The sequence below is a fragment of the Callithrix jacchus genome, chromosome 1, assembly GCF_049354715.1.
Source record: "Callithrix jacchus isolate 240 chromosome 1, calJac240_pri, whole genome shotgun sequence".
Lineage (NCBI taxonomy): Eukaryota > Metazoa > Chordata > Mammalia > Primates > Cebidae > Callithrix > Callithrix jacchus.
Window position 1 is genome coordinate 183,884,060 of NC_133502.1, and position 13,018 is coordinate 183,897,077.

Here is a 13,018-nt window from a genome sequence, read left to right on the forward strand (position 1 = left end):
ACCAAAGACGTCTGCGAAACTGTAAGAGTGCCCGTTCAACCTACCACACCATAAGCAAGTACAAGTTCATAAAAGAATGAAGGCCGGGCGCGGTGGCTTACACTGTAATCCCAGCATTTTGGGAGGCCGAGGTGGGCGGATCACAAGGTCAGGAGATCAAGACCAGCCTGGCTAACACGGTGAAACCCCATCTCTATCTAAAAATGCAAAAACTTATCCGGGTGTGGTGGCACGAACCTGTAGTCCCAGCTACTCGGGAGGCTGAGGCAGGAGAATTGCTAGAACCCAGGAGGTGGAGGTTGCAGCGAGCCAAGTCTGTGCCACTGCACTGCAGCCTGGGCCACAGAGCCAGACTCTGACTCAAAAAAAAAAAAAAAAAGAATGACTATGGGCCGGGCTCAGGGCTGATCAGGGCTCTGCCAGGAGCCAGGTTCAGCACTTACTGTGTGACTGGGATCTGAGCTGGGTCAGGGCCTGGGACCAGGGCTCGGCCTGGAGTGGGCAGGGGCTCAGTCTGGACTTGGGGTACAAAGCAAGAGCTCCCCAGCCAGGAGGTGGAGTCCCCTCCCTGCAGCAGTCGGAGCCCATGTGACCCTCTGTTGTGCTGGGAGCGGCTCAGTCTTTCCAGCAGCTGCCCGACGCGTGATCCCCCATAAAGCCATAAAGCAGAAACTGACTTTGAAATGGCCCTTTCTCCGCCTGTATCTTCGGACATAAATTTAAATAAAACGGCAATTTAAATGCCCGCAACACCAAGAAGGCAGCATGGGCCTGTCTCTACGGGCTGCGTGGGGAGACAGAATGCCGCCCCAAACCCATCATCCTGTGCCACGCGGGCGAGGGTCGGTGCTGGGGCAGCGGGGAGGGCAGCCAGCCCTTGGCAAGCGGAAAAGCACCCCCAGGGCCTCCGCCTCTCCCTGCGGTGCCCTCTGCTGGCTCCGTTCCTGGGTGGCGCAGAGGAGCACACTCTCACCTTAGGCAAAGTGCCTCAGCAACTGTGCCTCAGTTTCTCCCCTGGGGAGGCGGGAGAAGAATCAAGTCTGTGTCGTGTACTCTCTGTGAGACTTGCTGGGCACCGAGTGGGCTCCTGCCCACCATAAGCACGTGCCAATGCCCGTGCTGTGTGTCCAGCTGCAGTGGGAGCTCCCAGGGGCAAGCGCCCAGATCTCACTGAGGCCAGGACGGTTCTCCACCCAGGGCCTCAGCACCTGTGATGTGCGGGCCCCACCTGAGCATCCCACGCAGAGGGCCTGGGTTGGGGTCTGAGAATATGTGTGTCTGGCAAGTTCCCAGGGGCTACTGAGCTGCAGGTCCAGGGACCACTCAGTGAGACTCCTGCACCAGAGAGAGCCCCGGGGCTGCATGGGGCCGTGGGCAGGAAGGGAACCAGGAAGGAGTCAGAGGGCCCCGCTGGAACCCAGCAGGAGCTGAGGAGAGGGGTCTGAGTGCATGGGAGACGCCTGTGCCACGCCTGTCCGGCCCCACCCCTCGAGGCTGCTAGCCATGCCTCCCTGGGTGCCATCCCCCTTACCCCCTGTTGCCCGGGGCTCCCACAAGGTGTCATAATCGCTTCATGCCCCCATAGCACCCAGCGCCACCAGGCGAAGGCTCTCTGCACTTCGAGCTCTGCCAGGTCCTTCTGCAGAGCCTCATTCACACCCCACAGTGGCAGCCTGGATGCCACAGCTCCATGTCCAGGTGAGCAAAGCCAAGCTTAGGCAGGAGATATGACCCATCTCCTTGGCCAAGGCCACCGGCTCCACCCAGATCCCAACTTCTCTCCTCCAAACGTCCGCCTGATCTTCCTCCCTTCACACGCAGGCGGAGCTTCCATCCTGGACGGACGCTCTAGTATCTGGGAGTATGTAGTGCACGCTGTCTCTAGCCCTATCGAAAGACAAGCCTGGACCTGCAGCCCCCACACTCCCGGCTCCCCACGGGACAGTCAGGCCTCTCTCTCCCTGTATCCACAGTGCGGGCCCAAGGAGGAGGGCTGTCAGGCCCCAGGATGAGCACCCGCAGTTCTCACAGGCAGTCTTTCCCACGTTTGGCAGCCTGGCCTGAAAAGACAGAGGTGACTCAGTCACAGTGAAGAAGGACCCCGCTCCAGGGCTGAGCTCCCAGTGCCTGTCCCCAGCCCAAGTGGGAGGGGCGTGGGGAGGACAGGTGGTCTGGTGACGTCAGTGAGAGGTGAGGGCAGCAGAAGGGCCGCAGCAGCCAGCTCTCGAGCAGGGTATCAGGCTGGAACCTGAATGAGTGTGGGTCGGTCAGGAGGCTGATAAACCAGCGAGTGGCAACATGGCCCAGAGCTTCCCAAGGAGCAGCAGGCAGAGTGTGCCCAGTGGGCAGGCAAGAGCCCACAGGCATGTGCTCACAGGTGTGTGGGGAAGGGGCTTTGGGGCTTGTACAGGGCTTTGCAAATGGCAGGGGCTTACCAGACATTGATAAAAAGACCAGCAGGGTCAGGAACGCAGTCTGCAATCCCAGACTTGATATGCTCTGGGGGCTCAGCTGGGGATCTGGTTCACGGTCATCCTCCAGCCAGAGCGAGGAGTTCTCAGGAGCGCAGGATGATGAGAAGCAGGCCAAAGTCAGCAAGGAGCGTGCAGAGCACAGACCCCCGGCTGAAACAGACAGGGTGGGTCGGGGTGTTTGCAGGCAGGGTTCCAGTGTGCCTCCTTCTTCTCAACCTGGGGTCCTTGCCCTTCGAATCTGATAAGGCCACTCGGACGCCTCCCAGCCTGTGGTCAGCCAGGCCCTCTCTGAGGAGCTTGGCCATGGTCAGGCTCCTCCAACTTGATTTCCTGAAAAGCCCCTGCACTGGCTGCCAGGCTCCCCCAGGCCCACAGGCCTCAGCAGCTCCTGCCAGCCAGGAGCCAAGACGAGTCTCCACCCAGAGGCCTTCCCCTCCTCTGCCTGCCCTGACGCCACCTTCCCCTCCTCTGCCTGCCCCGACACCATTTCCTCCCCCTTCCCCTTCTGCCAGCCCAAATGTGGGACCCGCCCCTCCCCCAACCCTGCTGATGCCGTCCACCGGGACTGGGACAGAGGACGGAGACCTGAGCAGGTGACCGGGCTGACACTGGGTGGAAGGAGGGCATTGAAAGCTGATTGGCAGAAGAGGCAAAGCTGTGAATTTCATGTCTTTTTAATCTTTTGGCCTCCTTGGAGAAGAGGCTGATTCTGGGGCTGGAGTGGGGAAAAGGCAGGTGAGCCTGGAGTGTCCCATGAGGTCAGGAAGGAAGCAGTGCTCACAGTGGTCATGAATATCAACGGGGCATGGGGGCGAACTGAAGGGACTCCCGTGGCCACAGAAAGAAAAGAAATTACAGTAGCAATAAACAACAAATTAATGGCCATGGTCCACACCGGTGTCAAAATAACATAAACGACAGTTTGGGGTCTGTCTCTGCGGTCTGTGAGGGTAAACAGCGGGACAGCGGGGAGGGCAGCCAGTCCTGGGCAGGAGAAAAGTCACCCCTGGGGCCTCTGCCTCTCCCTATGGGGCCCTCTGCCGCCTTGGTTCCCAGGAGACTGGAGGAGCACAGGTCACCTTAGGCAAAGTGCCGCGGCAGACCTTGAACGGAGAAAGAGAGGTGCTCTTCTTTGAGAAGAGGCCTCATTAGTAAACGTGGAGGGAACCAGGGAAACTGTCATGGTGAAAAGGCCACAGTGATAAGCATTGCTAGTGAGACCCGCCGCCAGACCACAGATCCACAAACAGACCCCAGGGGACGAGCCGCCTTCGTTGGCCTGGTGTCTCCCCCGAGGTTTTCATTCATTTCAAAGAGAAAAGTGGTGACTTTCCAGCGTAGAAGCTCAGCTGTCACCTGTTTCATCCACCATCAGGGTCAGCTCCGTGAAGACTTACCTGTGTCAGCTTTCCACGACGTGAGGCACACAGAAGAGCACTTCCTTCTCCTGAATCCCTGCCGAAAGTGCAGAGCCTGCATCTTACCATAAAAAGCATCTCATGAACCCCGATGGAGGGAGAGCCCATGGAACCACTGACCCATGCTGACCCCAAGGAAGAGACAAGGCAAGAATGGGGAGATGTCACAGGTTAGAGGCGGGGAGACCTGAGGACAAAACAGTGTGGAATGTGGAGGTGGGGGACCCCGATCAGGTTCTGAAACAGGAAAAGAACATTTGCTAAAAAAGAAAAAGACCTGACAAATCCACATGGGTTCTGCTGCTTAGCATCAGCCCTCATTTGTGTCTGTGCGGGACATGCACGTCAGGAAAAGCTGAGGGAAGGGTGCACGGGACATTTCTGTCCTCTTTACAACTTTTATTTCCCTTTTGAAATTATTTCAAGTTAAAAACATCTCCTTGGCCATAGCTGGGAGCTGGGACCCCAGGGCCCTCACAGTAGCTCAGCTCCTCGAACCTGCTCTCCTCTGAGTCCCAACCCGCATGCCCCCAGCACTTCCCAGGCACAGCCAGGTGACCTTCCCTTCCTAAAGCAGTGACTTCAGATGCTTTTCCAAGTGCAGGCAGCTCTTTCCCCGAGAGGATCTCTGGCACCAGCTGGCAAAGATAACTGTTTCTCACCTATTCCTGGCCCCACACAGGCTGCTCCCAGTGAGAAGACCCCAGGAACATGTGGACTCTCAGCTCCTGGACCAGCCTTGAGCAAGAGCAGGTGCCCGTGCCCCACCCTCCCCAGCCCTCCACACCCCTCACCACATGGGTGTCCTGGGGGGTTTGGGGGGATGGTGCCCTGTTCCCAATCCAGAGGGAGGCCACGCAGGGAGCCAGTGGGATAAGAGCCCATGTGTGACCCCACCAGCCCCACTGTGCAGGGTAAGCATGAGGCCTCTCAGCCGGAGCCAGGGAAGCCACCAGGCCTCGGGAAACATGAGGTTAGACAGGTCCTGGCAAGATGCTGGGCTTGCTTCTTGATTCAGTTTGCAGGCATTGGAGATACTCTGGCATCCCTCAGGCAATACAAGGGGCCTACAAAGATAGGGAAGGGGCCCTGGGTCCCAGGCAGCTGCCAGGAGTGGCCTCTCAAGGAGCTGCTGTCCCAGATGCAGGTGAGACCCAGCAGCAGGCCACCACAGACACTGCCTCTCCCACTGCTGTGGCCCCTGCTGCAACCGCCCCCCTGAATATCTGCAACTTCTGCCCCCACCACTTTCCTGGCTCTGTGCACATGCCGCCATAAAGACACTGTCCATGAAAGGCAGGTTATCCGTGTCAGGCAGTGCTGTAGCACTAGGTCAACTCATAGCCATTGGCGAGTCTATGGGTGGCTGCCTGGGGGTCAGAGGCTCACCTCTGGCCAGGATGGTAGGTCATGTGATACAGAATACACATAAAACACCTTTACACAAAAAATACAAATAAAAAATTGACCACCCAAACGATTCTACCCTCCCCCATTTCCCCTGCTACCTAGCCCCATACCAAAGTTTCTCTTGACAAATTCCTCTAAAGAATTTCCCAATAGCTTTTCAGCCTACCTTTGGGGAAATCAGCCAAGGGAGGAAGTCAACTGAGCCAGAAAAGAAAAATCTGCAACGGTTCCCATGGCCCATGTGCCACTATGCTCGGTCCAGAAGGGCCCTCGCGGCCTCCATGAAGCAAAGAAATGCCCAGAGCTGTGAGCCTTCTACCCTGCTTTACCCCACACCCCTGTCCTCTGAGAACTGAACCCCCTTAACAAGCAATCACAGGCCTGAGTCATTCGTACCCAATCAAGGCAGCAGCAGGAGGCATCTGTGAAACACGCTGTATGATTCCATACTGTGAAATAGATTAATAAACCATTATGATAAGCAAGCTGATTATTAGCACGAGAACGAGGCTGCGGAGCTGACAGAAGCCATCCAGCAAAATGTCAGCGCCTTCTCTGGGTATGAAATATTCATTGCACCCAAGCCTGGGCTGGAAGGCAGAGGTCTGCTGAGATCTTCCCTCCTCTGGACAAATGTCAGATGGGGCCCTTCTCCTGGGACAGGGTCAGGGCCACTGCTGGGAGCCACCCCACTCCTGAAGGCAGCGGCCTTCTCCAGAGGGGGCCAGCGTTTGGTTACACATGCGACCCTTTTCTCAGTCTACTTCAAGAGAATGGAGAAATTCCTATGAGCGTGGGGGAGCTCAGCCTCCATTCTTACGGGGTCTTATCCGGGGGAGGAGGTCTCGGGCAGGCTTTTCTATTGAATTTTGCTGTGTTCCTTTATAGCGGTCATCCTAGCGCTTTGAACCGGGCTGGAGGCGACAGGCACATTCTGCAGCCTGGAGCAGTGCCATTCCAGACCCCAGAAGTGGCCCTCAACCTACTGACCTTCTCACTTTGCCTCCTGCAGCCTAAGGGGTCCTTCAGCCAGCTCCGGTGATGGTGGGACAGCTGTAAGAAGCTAATGGCCTGGCCAGTCCCTGTGTCCACAGCTCCTCCCTAACCACCCAGGCATTCACTGGAGGCCCCTGTTGCTCTCCAGGTAGCACAGCTCCAGTGAGGTCAGAGTTCTGGGTGGGAACGCACATCCCCAGACCTGTCCTTCCTCAAGCCCGCTTCCTGCTGGAAAGGGGATAGCCCGACTTTGAGGGAAAGTGAGGCCAGCGGGAGGGGATGTGTGTGAACTTCGACTCAGCGCCAGCAGCCAGAGCGGTAAGTTTTAGGCTTTCTATTTATGACTTCAGCAGAGCCTGGCCTGGAGTGGTGAATCCCAGAGCTGCGACCCACACGCAGAGCAAAGATGGCTGGATTGCAGGACTCACATTGGCAGGCCAGAGTCCTCACGGCGAGAGGAAGGATGGACGCCGGCCGTGCCCCACCCAGAGAGTACTGGACAGAGGGTGGAACTCGAGGGACCAGTGAGCAGGAGGGGGGTTATGCAGGCTTAGAAGACGCAGTCCCAGCTCCCCTAAACCTGCAGGCACGGGGGTGACCCCAAAGGAGAGGGGGCAGGTTCTGAGTCCCCCACCGTGTGGTGAATACTAACAGCCTCTTCCCACATTGTCACAGTAGCTACACTTTTTAAGACGCCCCCAGCCCTCTATTATGCGTTAGATTTTGCAAAATTGATATCAATTTTCCAACATCAACCAAAAACAAAAACATCTGCTTTATACTACGGTGTTTTTAAATTAAGGTGAATCAAAATTCTTCTGGTTTGAAGATTTTTTTAAAAGACTGCTGTGACAACCTGGAGATCATCGCCACCCTCCTGAGGTCCCATCTGACCCCAGCTGTGACGCCGTCTGCAAGGCACCGTCCATCGTCCCTAACACAGACACCCCCAACTGAGCTTACAGATGAGGATACGCCTAACGCCAGCCCGGAGAACACACTGGCCTAGAAGTGAAGGCAGAAGGGACACTCTTGTCTCCCACCATGCAGAAACGAAGGCCACCTTTGAGCAGCCCTGCATGGCAGCGTTCATTAAGCCCCCTAAAAAGACACATGCAGTCTCCACACCACGGGATTTCACAGGAAACGATGTTCCCACATGTGCTACGACGTGGGCAAACCTCGGTTGCCCCAGGAAGGAGCCCAGTGCAAAAGGTGTGACTGGTGTGCTCAGGTCCTGGGGCTCTTGTCCACCAAGAATGGGTAAGAGGCCCTGGTGACATATTGTTCAAGTAAATATCGGACCCCAATTTATTTTGCAGAAAATTATTTATTTAGGCAGAGAGAGAGAGAAATAGAGAGAGTGAGCAAGCTCCCACGCTGTCATGGGAGGGGATCCCCGAGAGGGAAAATCCGCACAGGTGCAGGGCAGGAGGGCTTTTCATCTGGGACTTCCTCCCGCCCCAGTCAAGTTCTCGTCCAGTGAGAGGAGTTCCTTCAAACTTCCGCTGGAGTGACTGATCTTCGATTCTGACATCTGATGGACTATTTGGCCCAGAGTCCTCCCGTAGCCTTTCGTGGGCTTTTCTAAACAAAAGCAGCTTACCTGGCTGGTCTACTTTCTGTGGAGAAAGTTGGACAAAGACCTGTAAGCTTCAGGCTGGAGACAGGAACCCAGGCAGGTCAGGCATGTAAGTCGCTGGGAAGTTCCAGCCTTTGAAACCACGCCTCCTTGTGGACCTGGGAATTAACACATTCCCTCAAAGGCAGGTGAGGCAAGAAAGGCAGGACTTCCCATGCGAAAAGCCCCCGGAACAGGTACACCGGCGGGGTCAGAGCATTTGAGTGGCCACAAGGGCTCGGGGAAGGGATATGGGGTTGTCTCTTGGGGCAACGAAAATATTCTAAAATTGATTGTGGTGGTAAATGTAGAATACAGAATATGCTAAACACCCCTGAGCTGGTATCTATGAAATTATCTCAGTGTATTGGAAGAATCGGGTGGATGCGGAATGTACTGGAATAATTGTATGGGGTGTGAATTACATTTCCATAAAACTTTTTAAAAAACACTACAAAGGCTGGGTGCAACTCTAGCACTTTGGGAGGCCAAGTCGGGTGGGTCACCTGAGGTCAAGTTCGAGACCAGCCTGGCCAACATGGTGAAATGCTGTTTCCACTAAAAATACAAAAATTAGCCGGGCACCGTGGTGTGTGCCTGCAATCCCAACTACCTGGGACACTGAGGCAGGAGAACCACTTGAACTTGGGAGGCAAAGGTTTCAGTGAGCCAAGGTCGCACCACTGCCTGGGCGACAAAGCAAGACTCCTTCTCAAGAAAAAAAAAAAACTACAAAAATATACTTGTTTTTTGTTTTTTGGGTTTTTTTTTCTTTTTTTCTTGAGACGGAGTTTTGCTCTTGTTACCCAGGCTGGAGTGCAATGGCGTGATCTCGGCTCACCGCAACCTCCGCCTTCTGGGTTCAGGCAATTCTCCTGCCTCAGCCTCCTGAGTAGCTGGGACTACAGGTACGAGCCACCACACCTGCCTAATTTTTGTATTTTTAGTAGAGACGGGGTTTCACCATGTTGACCTGGATGGTCTCCATCTCTTGACCTCGTGATCCACCAGCCTCAGCCTCCCAAAGTGCTGGAATTACAGGCTTGAGCCACAGCGTCCGGCAAAAATATACTTGTTATGAAAAAAAAAAATATATATATATATACATAACCTCAGACCCAGAAATTCTACTTCTAGAAATGTCTCCCAAGGAAATAACCAAGGGTGTGCACAGCTGTTTGAGTGCACTGGGAAGCAGGTGTGCGTGCACTCTGAAGGGCTGATGATGGACTTCGATCAACCCTCGTGCGTGTGCTCAGTGAAGCGCTACACAGACAGCGACTCACACCGTGGGGTAGAAACGCGTTTATTGACATAACTCTGTTCACGATAAATTGTTGAGTGAAATTAACAGGTTACAAACAGCCAGTGTGGCTATTACAAAACACCACGCCTTACATACATGGAGGAATGGTCCATAAATTATAAATGGGATTTACTTCCAGTTAGTGAGAAGGGATTTTTCTCTCTTTTGTTCAATTCTCAGGATTGCCTAGTTTTTCTTTGTGGCCTGTATCATTTGTGTAATAAACTGATACAATTTATTTCTTGGAGAGGAGAGAGGGAGAATAAATCAGGAGCCCAAATTGGTTTTGCTTTGAGCAAACCGAAAGTGCCGGCCAGGTGGAGGACAGTCAGTGCCTGGCCTTCCCCATGTGGAGCAGACTTGCCTCCGGGGCTCCGTCATATGTAAAGCATAAGTGACAAATCCCTCCCAGCATCCCCGGCTCCCAGGGCTGAGCCCCAGCGGGCCCCAAAGCTGGTTGGTGGAAGAGGCCAGCGCCGTGCGGGGCCAGATCTGGATGTTGATTCCGCAGCCTCCCAGGGCCCCGAGGCCAGGAGGTGGGCACCAGGCCTGCTCCTTTCGCCTGCACATTATTTTCCGCTAATCAGCATCACTCTGCCCCGAGGGATGCCAGCCCAGAGCCCCACCAGCTGCACAGAGGAGCCACTCCCCCGTTCCCAGCACGCTTGGCTGGGTTTGGGAAGACTGGGCATTAGTGGAGCTGACAGCCCCATCTGTTTCCTCCTGAGGCGCAGAAGTACTCTGAGCAGGCCTGCTATCTATGAACACTCGGACCCAGGCTGAGCTGGGGAAAACCCCCTCCCCAGCCGGAGCCCCCCACCCACCCTCTCGATGGTCCTGCCAAGGTGCCGGAGATCAACCGAGAGTCAGGCCCTGCCACCCAGGCACCAGCCTGGGGGACCGGACACTCTATCGGGATGGGCACTCAGGCCCTTGAAGGCAGCAGTAACGGCAGCCACAGCAGAACAATGGCCTCGATGGTGACCCGGCAGGAGACGCTGTCACAGACTCCTTCCACTTCAACCACCAACAGTCAGGTGAGCTGAGTTTTCCTGGGCACCCCCTTTACAGGTGAGAAAACTGAGGCTCAGCAAAGTTGCCACTCAGTTGCTAATCTGCAGAGCCAGGGCCCAGCCTCAAGGCAACCTGAATCTGGAAATTGGGCTCCAGGCCTCCTGCAAAAGGTCTTGAACACCAGGGAAGAGCATGCCTGCATCTGAGACTTCCTACTGTGGGCTTCCAAGCTGGGGCGGGGTGGACGGAAGAGGCCCCATGGGAAAGGTCCCACAGAGCAGGCAGGCAGGCCGGGCTGTGTTAGGAGGCTCTCGTGTGGCAGGTAGGGACCTGGATGCTGGCAGGTGGGGAGCATCTGGGCCTGCAGGTAAGCAGGAGAGGAAGGACGGTGCCTGCCCCTCGCTGGGAGTTCCCTGAAGGTGCTCCTTCTTCAGGGAGAGTCATAGGCGAGAAGGACCCTAGGAGATGGCCTGTAGGGACTGAGGCAGGCAGTGGGCCCAGAGCACAGCTGATAAGGAGGAGACTGCAGCAGCCGAGGTCTCAGCAGGTGACATAAGGTGGGGGTGTCTGGAGCTCGAACGGGGCCCCTCAGAGTTGTCCTGAACTGAGACAAGTGGGCCAGGCTTTTGTACCCCTGCACCAGCCAGTCACTGGCTCAGGCTGTTGCACCCCAGCCCAGCCCTGCCAGGGGAGGGGGCTAGCCCTTGACCAGGAGGGTCCCTGTGGCCCAGAGCCAGGGTGGCTGCCAAGAACAGGCCCTGCCAGCAGCTCGGGCTGGAGGGGGATCTGGTGGACCCCAGAGCGTCATGGCAGGGTCCTGAAGGGTTCAGAGCCAGCCAGGGACAGGGGTGTCCTCTATCCTGGCCAGAGAAGGCCGAGAGGTCCAGGCAAGGCCCCCCGAGCTCCCATCTGCTAAGAGGCGTGACATAAGCCACTGCTTGTTCCCGGTGCCCTGAGGGAGCCTCCCCCACCGGCACCTGGGGTTGTGCTGCTGCACCCACAGGGTCCTGCCTGGGCTTTGATGCCTCCTTCCTCGGGGCCGGGAGCTGCAGAGAAACAAGACGCAGGCGCCATGGGGGGTGGGGCCTGGGAGACCCTCACCCACTCCCCACAGCAGGCACCCACCGGGAGGAGTCTCTAGGCCTCTCACAACCCCACACAGGCACGGGGACCTGTTCTCACCCAACAAAGTTGCCACAGCAGCCCAAGGAGGCCCCTGGGCCAGAACTTTGCTTTTTTGTTGTTGTTTTTGGAGGCACAGTTTCACTCTGTCGCTCAGGCTTGAGTGCAGTGGTGCAATCTCAGCTCACTACAACCTCCACCTCGAGGGTTCAAGTGATTCTTGTGTCTCAGCCTTCTGAGTAGCTGGGATTATAGACACACGCCACCAAGCCTAGCTAATTTTTGTATTATTAATAAAGATGGGGTTTCACCATGTTGGCCAGGCTGGTCTCGAACTCTTGGCCTCATGTGACCCACCCACCTCAGCCTCCCAAAGAGCTGGGATTATAGGAGTGAGCCACTGAGCCTGGCCACTTGGCATTTTTAAAAGCAGTGCTTTTTCTCCTTATGAACATATTAAAGCTCACTGTAGGGAACTCAAACACATCCAGCCCATCACTTCCCAACATGTCCTGGATGCCCTCCACTCATTTCATCCAAGAACTGAAAGCCTCTCCAAGTCCCCTACCCAGAGGAAAGTGGCGGAAGCCTTGGGCCCTCCTCCCCCACCTGCAGATTGTACTTACACATACAGAGCACTGAGCTTGTGTGGATGGAAATTTGGGGCTGGCCCAAGTCTGCTTGTTTCACTCCACAATATGCTGTCCGTGGGTGCAGATGTGCGTTCGCCTGTCCTTACCCATCAAGATTGTCAAAACCGTGAAACTCCTGCACCCAAGTGTCTGTGCATCAGGACAGGTCCTCTCCCTACTGCTGCGGGAGGACCCAGCGAGGCGGACGGCTGGCAGAGCAGACAGGGGCCCTGGGCGAGCGCTTCAACCCCACCAAGCCTGGTAAGTGGGCTGCTGGGGACCCTGCCGAGTTGACCCTGTCCGGGACGTCTGCTAAGCCAGGCAGTCTCAGGAGCCTTCCATGGTGGGAGGGAGATCGGAGCCCGGGAGCTGGAGATGGCCTGACTGCCGTAACTTCTTGCCTCAATCAATAGCTATTTCTCTGCTCCAAATTACTTTCTTTTCCCCCAGAAACCATCAGAGGCACCTGCTGGCAATCAGCTATGACACTTAAAAGAAATGCTATTGAAATTCCCAGACCCCGGAGGGTTCTCTGTTTGCCCAGACGTCTCCGGCAATGCCAACAGAGACAGGCAGAGACAGGAGAGTGGGGCTAATGGGCTGCGCTGAGCAGCTGGGCCCTGGCCACAGAGGGGCTGCCATGGGGTCCCCACAGCCCTGAAGGGGGAGGGGGGCTGTGGCCTTACTTGCTTTGGCACTGACCTTGGCCATCCCTTTGTGGACCCAATGTAACTGGCCCCTGACCATGTTCGGGCCCTGTACCAGGTACAGGTCTCCCGAGGCAAAAGGGACAAGCGTCCCGACTTCTGGGAATAGGTCGGGGGAGGAGGAGGGGATGGGAGGCCACATAAAAGCAACTGTGGAGGCTAAAACAAAACACAAATGTTCCTCGACTTAGGACAGGCGTGTCACATGCCCGATAACCCCATCATTAGTTGAAAATACCCTAAGTCAAAACATCCGTCAGCCTCCCTGCCTTAAACATGCTCAGGACACGCACCTTACCCTACAGCTGGGCAGCATTA